We start from the raw sequence: 13,527 nt of genomic DNA, 5'->3' as shown, positions 1-13,527 counted from the left end.
AAAGCATAGATCAGTGAGAACTGATCCCAGGGGGTCACCAATGCATCTGTTCCGTACGCGAGTGGGTCCCTTGTCTTGGACACAAAGTTGACTAGCTGTGTGTTGAATCTGGACGCTAGAAGGTCTACGTCCGGAGTCCCCCATTTTTGGCAAACAGCTCGAAACACTTCGGGATGAAGAGACCATTCCCCTGGGAATAGCTCCTGGCAACTTAGATAGTCCGTCTGCCAATTTTCTACCCCTGGAATGAAAACTGCCGATAGGCAGGGGACATTCTCTTCCGCCCAAGTTAGAATCTGGTTCACCTCTCTCTGAGCTGGGAGACTTCTGGTGCCCCCTTGGTGATTGATATATGTCACGGCCGTGGCATTGTCGGATTGAATCCTGACAGGAAAATCCTTTAACCTGGAGGTCCAGGTCTTTAGGGCCAGATATAATGCATGGATCTCTAGGATTTTGATGGGTAAGGTACGCTCGGTTCCTGACCATCGTCCCTGGACAGTCGTTTTCTCTAGTACTGCTCCCCAGCCTGAAAGGCTGGCATCTGTTGTAACTACCTTCCAGATAATTGGTCTGAAGGTTTTTCCCTTCAGCAAGTTCCGGGATAGTAACCACCAACTGAGGCTCTGGGACACTCTTGGGAACAGCCGCATTGGCAAATCCAAAGTTTGATTCGTCTTGTTCCAAGCAGACAGGATACTGCTTTGAAACAATCTCGAATAGAATTGGACATAGGGAACTGCTTCGAATGAAGCTACCATCTTCCCTAACAATCTCATACAAAGGCGAATTGAAGGATTTTTTCATGACCTGATCATCCTCACTAGCTCCTGTATGGAGCTGATCTTTGCCGGAGGCAAGAACGCCCTCTTCTGGGCTGTATCTATGATTATGCCTAGATACTCCAGCCTCTTTAGTGGCTTCAAGGAGGACTTTTTAGGTTGAGAATCCAACCCAAACTTTCCAGGTAGCTGCTTGAAAACGGCTACACCCCATCTTAAGTGAGCCACTGACCAGTCTATTAACAATAGATCGTCTAAGTAAGCCAGGACAGTTATGCCCTGTGCCCTTAAAGGGGTTGTAAAGGTAAATGTTTTTTCACCTTAATGCATTCTATGCATTAAGGTGAAAAAACATCTGACAGTGCCTGCGCCCCGAGCCCCCCGTTTTACTTACCTCACCCCTCGAAAGTCCCGCGCTCGTCCCCGACCTCCTCTTCACCACTCAGCCTGGCCGCTGACTGGCTGGAGTGGATGGATGGAAAGCAGCGCAGCCATTGGCTCGCGCTGCTGTCAATCACATCCACTGACGTGGAGCACGGGGGGGGCGGGGCCGTGTGATACAGTGAGGGGCTATAGCCGCTGGCTGTATCACGGGAGCGCGCCCGCAGGTACTTCTCACCATGCGAGGGAGCTCGCATGAACGTGAGAAGTACCTGTGGGAGGAAGCAGAGACAGCCGCCGAGGGACCCCAGAAGAGCAGGTTCAGGGCCACTCTGTGCAAAACGAGCTGCACAGTGGAGGTAAGTATAACATGTTTGTTATTTAAAAAAAAAAAATTAACTTTACAATCCCTTTAACCTGGCTAGAGGTGGGGCAAGTACTTTTGTGAATACCCGAGGTGCTGTAGCAAGGCCGAAGGACAGGGCTACAAACTGAAAATGCTTCTTTTCTACCTCGAAACGCAGAAACCTCTGGTGAGGAGGGAATATAGGGACATGCAGATATGCATCTCTGATGTCGATGGATGCCAGAAGTTCCCCTCCTTGTAGGATAGATACGACTGACTTGATTGACTCCATGCGAAAGGAGCAGATCCTCAGGAAACAATTTAGATTCCGTAGATCTAGAATTGGTCTGATATCTCCATTCGGCTTTGGCACCGTAAATAGGTTTGAGTAAAAACCCAAACCCTGCTCTTCTTTGGGGATCTGCATGATCACCCCTTGAGCCAATAATCGGTCCAATGCTTGCAACAGGGATTGCTTTTTGGCTGGATCCACTGCTTGAGGGTAGTAGAGCCCCATTTGCTGCAGATGTGTAGAATAAGGCAAGTAAAAGTGCTTTTCCCCTCCCCTGGACAGAAATAAGCCCTTTGGTCTGGGGGCGGTTCTTTCCCTCCACAGTCCCGGGATAGACGTTCTGTCTTGGCACCTTCATTCCCCTCTTAGATGCTGGGTTTACCTTTGAGGCTGACATTTTAAGTAATAAGGCCATCTTTTTGAAACCCCTCTTTTTTGTGGGGAGTAATTGATTACACCCCCCCCCCCCCTCGAACATATATATGATATCATTGCATTCAAACATAAATTTACATTTATACATTCATAGATATCTTTTTGCATCAAGCTCCTGATGAGTGACAGGGATCCATGAAACGCATAGAGCCCCAAAGATGACGAGATATATTTGCTATATTCAGAGATTTATAATGCCCCTTTTTTATGCAATATTTTCTATATCACTACAATATGAATTGATGTACTATATGTGTTGTGATTAAAATTGTATTTCTATATACCTGACAAAGACCAGCTAGGTATAATTACAGCAATTACCACACTTATGAAACCCTTACTTAGCACTGTAGACTAAGGAGACAGCATTTTGCTGAACACAAGAAGAGATGAGTCAAGATTGGTGTTCAGGGGTTGTCTGGTTTATTCTGGGCGGGTCTACAATTTATATGCACCATTATCAGCCAATCATTGCATAGAACATGGGTGTGGTTAATACAGAGGTGTACATTACATATCATTACATATTAATTATGTCATCTGCTTTCATGAGTCACAGTCATGAGTCTTGTGGCCCAGACATATTGTGACACAATTTCTTTATTTAGACAGTACAAAATAAAACTGCTTATGCAAGCTATATTTTCTTATATGTATTCTTTAGAGGAAAACTGCTACAGTCTGTAAATACAGAGTTTAAACTAACTAATAGGTAACCCAAGTTAATCTTATATGAATTTATAAAGATGGAGTCGCTCTGGTTCAGCCATATCACAACAATATGAATGTCTCTATGTCAGCTCTTTATATATATATTGTATGTCTGATCTATATTTGAAATTGATTTAATGCAATGGCATGTGCAATAAATTATAATTTTACATATTTGTATCTCATTAAGTGACCTGCCTAATTTAAAGTCCCATGACCACTGTCCGATGTTTGTATGACAGAAATAAGCAGTCTGCAAGGAAGGACCTTTCATTTTCCCAAAGATGGGCTTTAATTATGTTATGTTAACATTTACAGTATATGGTCAATGCATTGTTCTATATACATTGTACCGTCGACCACACTGAACCAAATTAAACCGAATGTCAATATTATAAAATCATTAACATTATTTAAACAGTCTTATTTCTGGAGTTTGTTCCTATGTGAAAGTACAAGATGAAATATTGTATAACAAATGTAATATGTGCCTTCCCTGCTCATGTGGCCCAGCATCTGGTATCACCATACAGTATGAGGGGAGTTAATCTCACTTGTTGACATGTGGACTGGGCCTGCCATAACAGGTTACCTTGGAGCGTATATTTGCTGTAGCTGTTATACTTACAGCCAAGATAATATAACTGTGCTAATAAAACACGGTTTGCACCTGCACACTCTGACAAAGGATTTGTGAAAAATGCGAGGTCAGTTTTTCCTGGACATTGCACGCTATTTCTTATTTCTATGCTGCTTTGTGTGGCTTATCGCTATCGTTTACATTCAACTGCAGCTTTCAAACATCTCTCCAGGTGAAGGAAATGCCACCGTCAGAGCTTGTCATGACAAAGCCAGAAGTGGCAGTCATTTGTCATTACTGATCACTTGATAGTGAAGAACCACGCCTTTAGAAATATTATTTTAACGCAATCAATATAAATATGTATACAGATGCCATTTCATATGTAAAGCAGCTTGGGAAGTCATGGTAATAATGAGAATTTATAAAGACTACAACCATTAATATTTACAAAAGTGACCATTTGTGTTAGTCCAACAATTCCAAACTAATGCAAAAAAACATTTTTTTTTCTTCTGACCCATAATAAAATAGCTGCAGTTTTGCATGTTTTAACAATGCGTTGCAGCTAAATGAGTCTGTCCAAAACAAAAATACCAGCTCCTGTCTTGCAATGCATTGTTCTATAAAAGTTGTACTGCCAATTAGCATGATGTAACTTAAGCCTCATACACAGGATCAGACTTTGTACAAACTTTCCCGTGGACTTTTGTACAAAGGGCGTGGTCCACAAGTTTGTATTGCATACACACGGTCGGACTTTTTGACAACAAACACGAACGTAGTGACGTCACAACGTACTGACACCACTTCAAAAGAGGACGTTCAATGACTCCAGCGCCCCCTTTGGTCAACTTTTGTATTGTAGTCTGATCTTTTGCATTGGTTCTGAGCATGCGTGTTTGTACCTTGTACAAAAGTCTGATGCTTTTGCGTACACACGGTCAGACTTTGCTCCATCAGACTTTTGTTGCCAGAAAGTTTGTCCATTCGCACAGCCAACAAAAGTCAGATGAAAACAGAAAAAGTTTGACTGATGGAGCGTACACACAGTCGGATGTTGCTCCAAAACAGCTAATTTGCATGTTTGTTGTCAAAAAGTCTGATCGTGTGTACGGGCCTTAAGAGGCTATGAACCGACTTCATAAAAGGCTGTATTATTCTCCCATTGCATGGGGATAAAGTGTCAGTTGGTTATGTTTCAGCATCTTTTTTAAAGCAACCTTTTTTCACACTAAAAAAGATTTTCTCTACAAAAATGTATAAGAAAACATTGCTAAAAAATCATATTTCTTCATCAAATGACCCTAATTGCCTGTTCAGCGCAACTTCAGAGCGGCTTGCAAAACGACTTCTGTATACAATGAAAGCCGCTCCAAAGTCACCTCAAAAAAGTACAGGAAACTTTTTCTAAGTCAGAGCAACTTGAGTCGCTTCTATTAGAAGTTACATTGCAATGCATGGAGCGCGAGTTGTCAGGCGACCAAGTCGATTGACAAGTTGCTCCTGTGTGAACTGGCACTTAAATAGTTACCAGTTAAATCAGGCTATTAACTGAACAGCAAATACTATTTAATCTGAGCGCTAGGGATGGGCAAAACAGCCCCCGGTTTGCACCAGAACACCTCGAACAGGCAAAGAGTTTTAGCAAACATGCGAACCTTATTAAAGACTTTGGGACACAAACATGAAAAATTAAGTCCTAATTTTAAAGGTTTATATGCAGGTTATTTCCATAAAAAGTGTACTGCCCTGTGCATTGTACATGCATCAATGCAACAAAAAAAAAAAAACCTTTAAAACAATAGTTTTTTCAGGAGCCGTGTTTTTAATAATGCTTAAAGTGAAACAATAAAAATGAAATATTCCTATAAATATCATGCCTGGGGGTCCCGTTAGTCTGCCTACAAAGTGGCACATCTGTGGGATGTGAAGAACAGTGCCACAGCAATAATTACATTTCTAAGGGAAAACATTTCATTCAAACTTGCTAGCGGCTGTAATGTATTGCTGCCTCCTGGCAATATAGATGAAAAATCTATGAGAAAAAGCCCAGTCCATACCAGACCCTTCAGGTCTGATACGGATTTTAAGGGGAACTTCACACCAAAATGTAAAAAAAAATGACGTGGGGTCCCCCCCAAAATCCATACCAGATCCTTATCCGAGCATGCAGCTTAGAGGTCAGGATGAAGGGGGAGAGAGAGCGCCCCCCCCTTCTTAACCATACCAGGCCACATGCCCTCAACATGGGGGGTGTGGGTGATTTGAGGTAGGGGGGCTCTGTGCCTCCCGCCCCAAAGCACCTTGTCCCCATGTTGATGGGGATAAGGGCCTTTTCCCAACAACCTCTGCCGGTGGTTGTCAGGGTCTGCAGGCGGGGGCTTATCAGAATCTGTAAGCCCCCTTTAACAAGTGGGCCCCCTGATACCGCCCCCCCCCCCCATGTGAATGGGTATCAGGTACATTGCACCCCTACCCGTTCACCAAAAAAGTGTCAAAAAGTAAAAACAACATGAGACCGTTTTTGACCTGGCGGACCCAAAAAACTGAAAAAACAAAAAAACTCCTCCTCCGTGGGAGGCCTCCTGGCAACTGCTGTCTTTTTGCTTTGGCAGCTCTTATATAGGCAAGGGCGGGGCCACCCACTGATGTAACTGGATGACCGTTGCCCCCTCTGATGTCACATGATGTCAGAAGGGTTCGGGGTGACTTGGTTACGTCACTGGGTGACCCCACCCTTGCCTATAAAACAGCTGTCAAAGCCAAAAGACAGCAGTCGCCGGGAGGCTTTCCATGGAGGCGGAGCTTTTCATTTTTTTCTATTTTTCTGCTCCGTCGGGTGGCGTGATTGAAGATGGATGGACATCGCGGGACGCTTTTTTTTTTTTTTAATAAAAGAGTTGTCAAAAATGGTCTGTTGTGGTTTTTACTTTTTGACACTTTTTTTGTGAATGGATAGTGGTACAATGTACACATGGGGGGGCCGGATCTGGTGGCACCCCTTGTTAAATGGGGCTTCCAGAGTCTGATAAGCCCCCGGCCCGCAGAGCCCGACAACCACCGGCCAGGTTTGTCGAAATAAGGGCCTTGTCCTCATCAACATGGGGACAACGTTCTTTAGGTGGCACCCCAAAGCACCCTCCTCATTTTAAGGGCAAGCATCCTGGTATGGTTCGGGAAGGGTGGGCGCTCGCTCGTCCCCTCCCTTTCCTGGCCTGCCAGGCTGCATGCTCGGATAAGGGTGTGGTATGGATTTTGGGGGGACCCCATGCCATTTTTTTTTTAATTTTGGCATAGAGTTCCCCTTAAAATCTATGCCAGACCCAAAGGGCCTGTATTATATATACTACACTGACAACATTATACATTATACATATATACTACACGGACTGCACTATATACGCTGAACTATATATATATATATATATATATATATATATATATATATATATATACACACTACATGGACTGCACTATATACTCCAAACTGTATTATATAAACTACACTAACTGCACTATATACTCTGAACTGTATTATATTTACTACACTGACTGTACACTAAACTACCTGCTTAATCTCCATTCATTCACTATATATGGTCGCCAATATAAGCAGCAGCCTTATATAGTGTGGGGCGCGCAGGGCCGCTGATAGAAATCATGGGGCCCCATACAGCCTACCTGACGGGGCCCCCTTCAGCTCCACCCCTGGCCCCGCCCCTGGCCCCTCCTTTAGCCCCACCCCTGGCCCCTCCATAATGCCATTGGCAGCATGGGTGGCACTGTCTGCAGCACATTATGGCATTGGCAGCATGGATGGCACCGTCTTCAGCACATTACGGCATTGGCGGCACAGGTGGCACTGTCTGAAGCACATTACGAGATCAGCGTCATGGGTGGCACTGTCTCTGCAGGCAGCACATGCGTTATGGCCCATAAAACATGTGCTACCTGCAGACAGTGCCACCCATGCTGCCAATGCCATACTGTGCTGCAGACAGTGCCACCCATAATGCCAATGCCATAAAGCATGTGCTACCTGCTGACAGTGCCACCCATGCTGCCAATGCCATATTGTGCTGCAGACAGTGCCACCCATGCAGCCAATGACATAATGCCCATTGTACAAAAAAACTCTATAAAGATAAATCAACACATCCAAAGATGAATCAATCCATCAAAAGAGAGTCAGAAACAGCGGGGTGGAACCATACGAGTTTAAACACAGCAGGAGTGATAGGAGAAAGAGGAGGAGAGGGACCGAGCCGGGAGATATCAGCGGGGAGCGATCTATTGCTGAGGGCGGTAGGACCATCCTTTAACCTAGCTGTTCCTTTCTGAGCCTAGCTGTTAATCCATGTATTGAATTTACGCTTTGAAAGTTCTAACGTTTGTGAGTGCAATGTTTGATGGTTTTTAATTTAATAAAGCACTTTGTTTGTTTAATGGAATTACACTATATGCGTTTTTCTCTGTAATTATACTTCCTTCGGAGATCGAGTGGTGTGGTATATGAAGAGAAAGGAAACCTGCATTTACATCTAAGAGGATTTCTTGATCAGATGTGTGAAACCAGCTGAGTCTGGTAAGAGAAATACCTAAGGGGAACTCCTCACTGGCAACGACTTTTTGCGGTGTTTGCATGTGTGCACGCGTGGAGGTGTATTTCGGGCAATAGTGCAATATATATCAAGAGTTTAACGAACTATGTTGAATTACTGCGAGATTAATAAACTCACCATCAAGCGCTAATTTCTAGATGGACATTTGCTAGATGGACATAAAAAGAGACATAAAGTTTGTAATCTACTCAACATATATTCATTGTGAATTTATATGATTTTAAATGTATTGAGGAAGTTTTTGACCATTCAGTGCACACCATTGTGATTGTCTATAATTAGAATATTATGCGCTGTTTCTGACTCTCTTTTGATGGATTGATTCATCTTTGGATGTGTTGATTTATCTTTATAGAGTTTTTTTGTACAATAGTGATAGGGCTTTATCTTTGTATAGAGCCTAATTTAAAACAGCTGCTTAAGAGGAACGTAATTCCACAGCCCCCAGAAGATACACATACGTCTTAGGGTGTAAGCGCTTGTTTTTTTACATCTGGCAGGGCAGTGCTAGTTGTAAGAGAGTTGGGGAAAATGACATAATGCCATTGGCAGCATGGGTGGCACTGTCTCTGCAGGCAGCAAATGCATTAACCTCATGGGTGGCACTGTCTGCAGCACATTACGGCATTGGTGGCATGGGTGGCACTGTCTGCAGCACATTACGGCATTGGTGGCATGGGTGGCACTGTCTCTGCAGGCAGCCCATGTGCTACCTGCAGACAGTGCCACCCATGCCATTAATGCCAGAATGTATAGATGCTTCTGCAGTAGTAGTAGTAGATCTTGAAGCCCCCCCCAAGCAAGCACACACCTTTGTCATTGTTTACTGGGCCCAAGGAGTCACTTCTTCCCTAATCCTGCTGCTGCCTGGACCGGAGTGTGCACACACAATTACAGTCAGGTGGGATGCCGATGCCAGCTGCTTCTTTTTGTCCTCTGCTGTCACTGCTCGTCTGAGTTCGCCGCCTCACTTCTCTCACGCGGAAAGAGGAATAGCTCAGCAGCGCCAGGGGGATGGCACTAGCCAGCTGAGCCAGCATGAGGAGATGAGGAGCGGGCGCGGTAGAGATTCTTCCACGCCCGAAATAGAAAAAATAATCCCTCCCCTGCTGCCACCTTTTCTCCACATAGCTATCAGTAAAGAAAAAAACTTAAAAAGTAAACGGGGGGGGGGGGGGGGGTAGTTGTTTGTATTTAGGACTCTGATCAGTCATTGCTGGAGGATTTTTTTTAATTGACTTATCTGTTCAGGTTGCCCGGGCCCCCCTGCTGGCCGGGCCCAGTACAACGGGCCAGTTGTACTGGCCTATCAGCGGCCCTGGGGGCGTGGACTTAGCCCCTGAGCCATAAATGGCCAAAGGCACCCTGCCTTTGACCAATCATGGCTCTTACAGTACTTTGTGCTGTGATTGGCCAAAACATGCAGTTCAGCTGCATGCTTTGGCCAATCAGCAGCCATTAATGTCATCTCGCTGTGCATTATGGGGCGCTCTGCGGCGGGCGAACTGCTACGAGCGCCACATTTTTTCATTAGTTATATGAACAAATGAACAGCTGATGTCGAGTCGAGTCGAACCTTACGTTCGACTCGAACATTGAGCCAATCCCTACTGAGTGCCTACTCAGCATTGTCATCAAAGGCAGGCACCCCAGAATAACATACTCAAACAGGAGTTGGGAAACTTTAGACTTGCAAGTATAGTGAGATGAAGGAAAACCTCTAACAAGCTCAATAGTCCTAGCGAGGTGGCTCCCACACCGCAAGGCTTTCCTTGATTGGTGCCCAGCAGTTGCTCAAACCATAGATATACAGAAAGGAGTGCAATACAAAAAACAGATATAAAAGTACAAGATGATTTTAATTGCTGTTAAAAAAAAGTAATATAAAAAGGTAAGAAGAACCTAGCAGGTTGCCTGGGCTATGGATGCAACCTATTAGCTGTAATCTAATATTTCAAAGGAGAATGGCTGTGTGTGTTTCCACTTTTGCAGTAAAATTTGAAAAAATCCTATTTCTTCCCATTCACATAGCATAGCAAAAAACAAACAATATAATCCTTAGCCCCCTGTTCACATTGGGGCGACTTGTCATGCGATTTGACAGGTCAAATCACAGGACAACTTGCAGCCTATTGCCATCAATGACACTGTTCAAATCGGTGCCCTGTCAACTTTGCGTTGCCGCACCCATTTTTAAAAGTAGTTCCGGCACTACTTTTGGCAATTTCGGGTACAACTTGAATAGACATCTGTGCATGAAGCCGCACCAATGTCATCCAAGTCGCACCCAAAGTCACACTGACATGCGGCTTTTAAATCATGCCATTTCAGATGAAGTTGCACGATTTCAAAGCCGCAGTCAATGTGAACAAGGGCTTACTGTTAAAGACGTTTCTCTAGAGAAGGCCTCATGGCTAACTACCAGGCATGTACTGGCCATTGGGACTACCGGGAGTTTCCCGGTGGGCCGATGGCTCAGTGGGCCACTCTGATGTAAGGGGGCTGGTGATGGGACACTCTGATGTAAGGGGGTGCTGATGGGACACTCTGATGTAAGGGGGCTGCTCATGGGACACTCTGATATAAGGGGGCTGCTCATGGGACACTCTGATGTAAGGGGGTGCTGATGGGACACTCTGATGTAAGGGGGCTGCTCATGGGACACTCTGATGTAAGGGGGTGCTGATGGGACACTCTGATGTAAGGGGGTGCTGATGGGACACTCTGATGTAAGGGGGTGCTGATGGAACACTCTGATGTAAGGGGGCTGGTGATGGGACACTCTGATGTAAGGGAGTGCTGATGGGACACTCAAAATGTAAGTGGGCCGGTCTGGATGAAGTCCAGGGCCAAATTTCTGTCCCAGTCCAGCCCTGCTAACTACAAGGATGTCTGAACAACGTCAAGGTGAATCTCTTAGGATAGAGTTTTTTTTTTATTTCTCGCCAATCTCTCCAAGGTGGGGGGGATTGTTGATAGCAAAAGAAACTCTAGTAGAATGTTGAAGATTTAGATACTATGATGGGTTTTCATTGCCATGCATGGAACTGAAACATTTTTGTTTGTGTTGTTGGACTCAGAATAAGAGTGATATTTCCCCAATGGAAAAAACAAAACCTGGAGGAGAGGAACGTAACAAGGCGGATTACTAAAAAGTGACCTACAGCTGAACAAATAAAGACATTGCTAAAGGGGCAAGTAACCTGGTGGCAGAATAGCTGCTCCAATGATTTCCATATGCCATCTGTTCTCAGGGGGTGCACTACATTTATTGTTGGCAGTTGCAGAAGGGAAATATTAACAGAACGCAAAGCATAGATAGATCAGTATGCTAAATTACAAAAAGGAGGAAATGATTATTACTACATTTACTTTGCGTACATACTATTATTGTATACATTTCACCCGTATGTGGTTTTGCATACAGTATATTAAAGTCCTCTTGTTGCTATATGATGATTATTCAAATTGTTCTTTGTCTATATTGTCACCTTAGGAACCGCGCTCTCTGTCTACAAAGCGGTGTTAGTTTATATTGCTCTTCAGCATATGGTGTGCAGGACTCTAACCTTTGATATTGTCAGAGGAAGTTATTCCATTTGTATTGACATGAAAAGATGGCAGACCTACTAATTCTAGGACCAGATGTGTTCATACTCCATAAACCAGTATTAGAGTCCATCTTATTTCTACTGAACCCATTTTACATTTAGGGGTTCTAGGCACTAGAACATCCTTAGAATGTGAGAATATATTGTCAACACCAAGGGCCGGCAATACATTTTACTCACAGCGCAGGTATTTTAAAAGTATTCGAATCAAAGGCTAACATAATATTTTTAATGACATAGTGGTATTAAACCCTGCCATTATACGTTCAAGTGTTGTAACACTGGAGGCTGTCAGTATTCACTTACTAGCAGAAACATTTAGAAAATGATATACTATTATTTTATATATATTATATTAGGGCTGTGAAAATTAAAGATTAATTCCTTGATTAATCGTTAATTTTTTTGATCGTTCAAAATTATTTTGACTGGTGCTCATCTCTCCGCCGACTTCTTCAGGGAGTTCCGCTGGAGATCTGGTGACATCACCGGACTCCTCCCCCCTTCCTCAAGTGCCTCCATCTGCTAATGAAGAGAAGGGGGGAGGAGTACGGTGATGTTGAAGTTTCTGATTGAACGTAACGTGTACGGGGGAGGAGCTACGCATGACACCACCCGCTGCTGCCCTACGGAAATAACATGATTGTCAGCTTTACATCCTGTGTTTTTATCATCTTTATGTGAGTAGTTTGTGTTTGAACACAAAAATGTAATCTTATATTTAAGCGGTGAGGATTTTGATCTTTGCTTTCTACCCATGACCTGAGATTGTGAGAAAATTTATGGTCCGTGTTAACCCTTTTGTTACCCACATGCATGACCACCTGTTTGCACAGGGGTCCATGCCATAAGGTGAGAGTGATTAGTTAGACCAGAGGTGGAGGGATTGTCACGCTACTGTGGAAAAAAAAAAGACTTACGTCAGTGCTACAATTTGAATTTAAAACGTTTGTGTGAACTGTGAAGTTAAGTCATGGATTGTGGAAACTAACTAGTGTCAGGTGATTGTATATAGTGTATACCACATTTACCACTGACTTATGCAGAGTTGCAATGCAAGGAGATCAGCTAAAAGTAGTTGGATCTGTATGTGCGGTATAATTAACTGAAATTAGTCGATTACAGTAATTAGATTAAAAAAAACGATATATTAATCAAACACGACATTTTTAATCAGTAACAGCCCTATATATATATATATATATATATATATATATATATATATATATATATATATATATATATATATAATATTATTAGTATACTTGACACCAGTGGTCTGGCAAAATAGAGAACTAAAAAGTATATGCTTATGTTTTGTGCAGGTAACCCATTAAAGTTATATGATTTATGTATTCTGCTAAAGGCAAGAAAGCAAATAAAGGAATATGGCAACAACCAACAGACTTTCCTTATGTTGAAATATATTCTGGCTGATTCATAAGTAGAGAAATTAAAACAAGAGAAAAATAAGATATTAGAACATACGTCTACATTTTCTAAAACATTACAGGTGAACCTGATTGGTTTGCTCTCATCGTTACTTCTCCAGTTTTTTATATAAAAGTCCTTGTGCATTTCGTAAATTTGATTGTTTAGGGCAGGGGGTCTACAAAACTATGACCCTCCAGTTCAGGAACTACAATTCCCATAATGCCTAGTGATGACCGTGAAGGTTAGCGTTTTACAATGCCTCATGGGACGTGTAGTTTCTCAACAGCTGGAGGGCCATCGTTTGGAGATCCCTGGTTTAGGGGTTCAAAG

General features: G+C 43.2%; 1 protein-coding gene across 1 annotated transcript in view; it reads right to left on the bottom strand.

Moving 5' to 3' along the window:
- Window positions 1-13,527, bottom strand: part of LOC143930034 (heparan-alpha-glucosaminide N-acetyltransferase-like) — a 519,140-nt gene that overhangs the window by 251,491 nt on the left and 254,122 nt on the right. The gene's annotated exons all lie outside the window — the stretch shown is intronic.

Source organism: Lithobates pipiens, unplaced genomic scaffold (assembly GCF_037356315.1).
Source record: "Lithobates pipiens isolate NorthernLeopardFrog02 unplaced genomic scaffold, aLitPip1_a1.2 Scaffold_25, whole genome shotgun sequence".
NCBI lineage: Eukaryota > Metazoa > Chordata > Amphibia > Anura > Ranidae > Lithobates > Lithobates pipiens.
The sequence above is the reverse complement of the archived record's forward strand: the minus strand, read 5'-3'. Positions and strand labels throughout refer to the sequence as shown.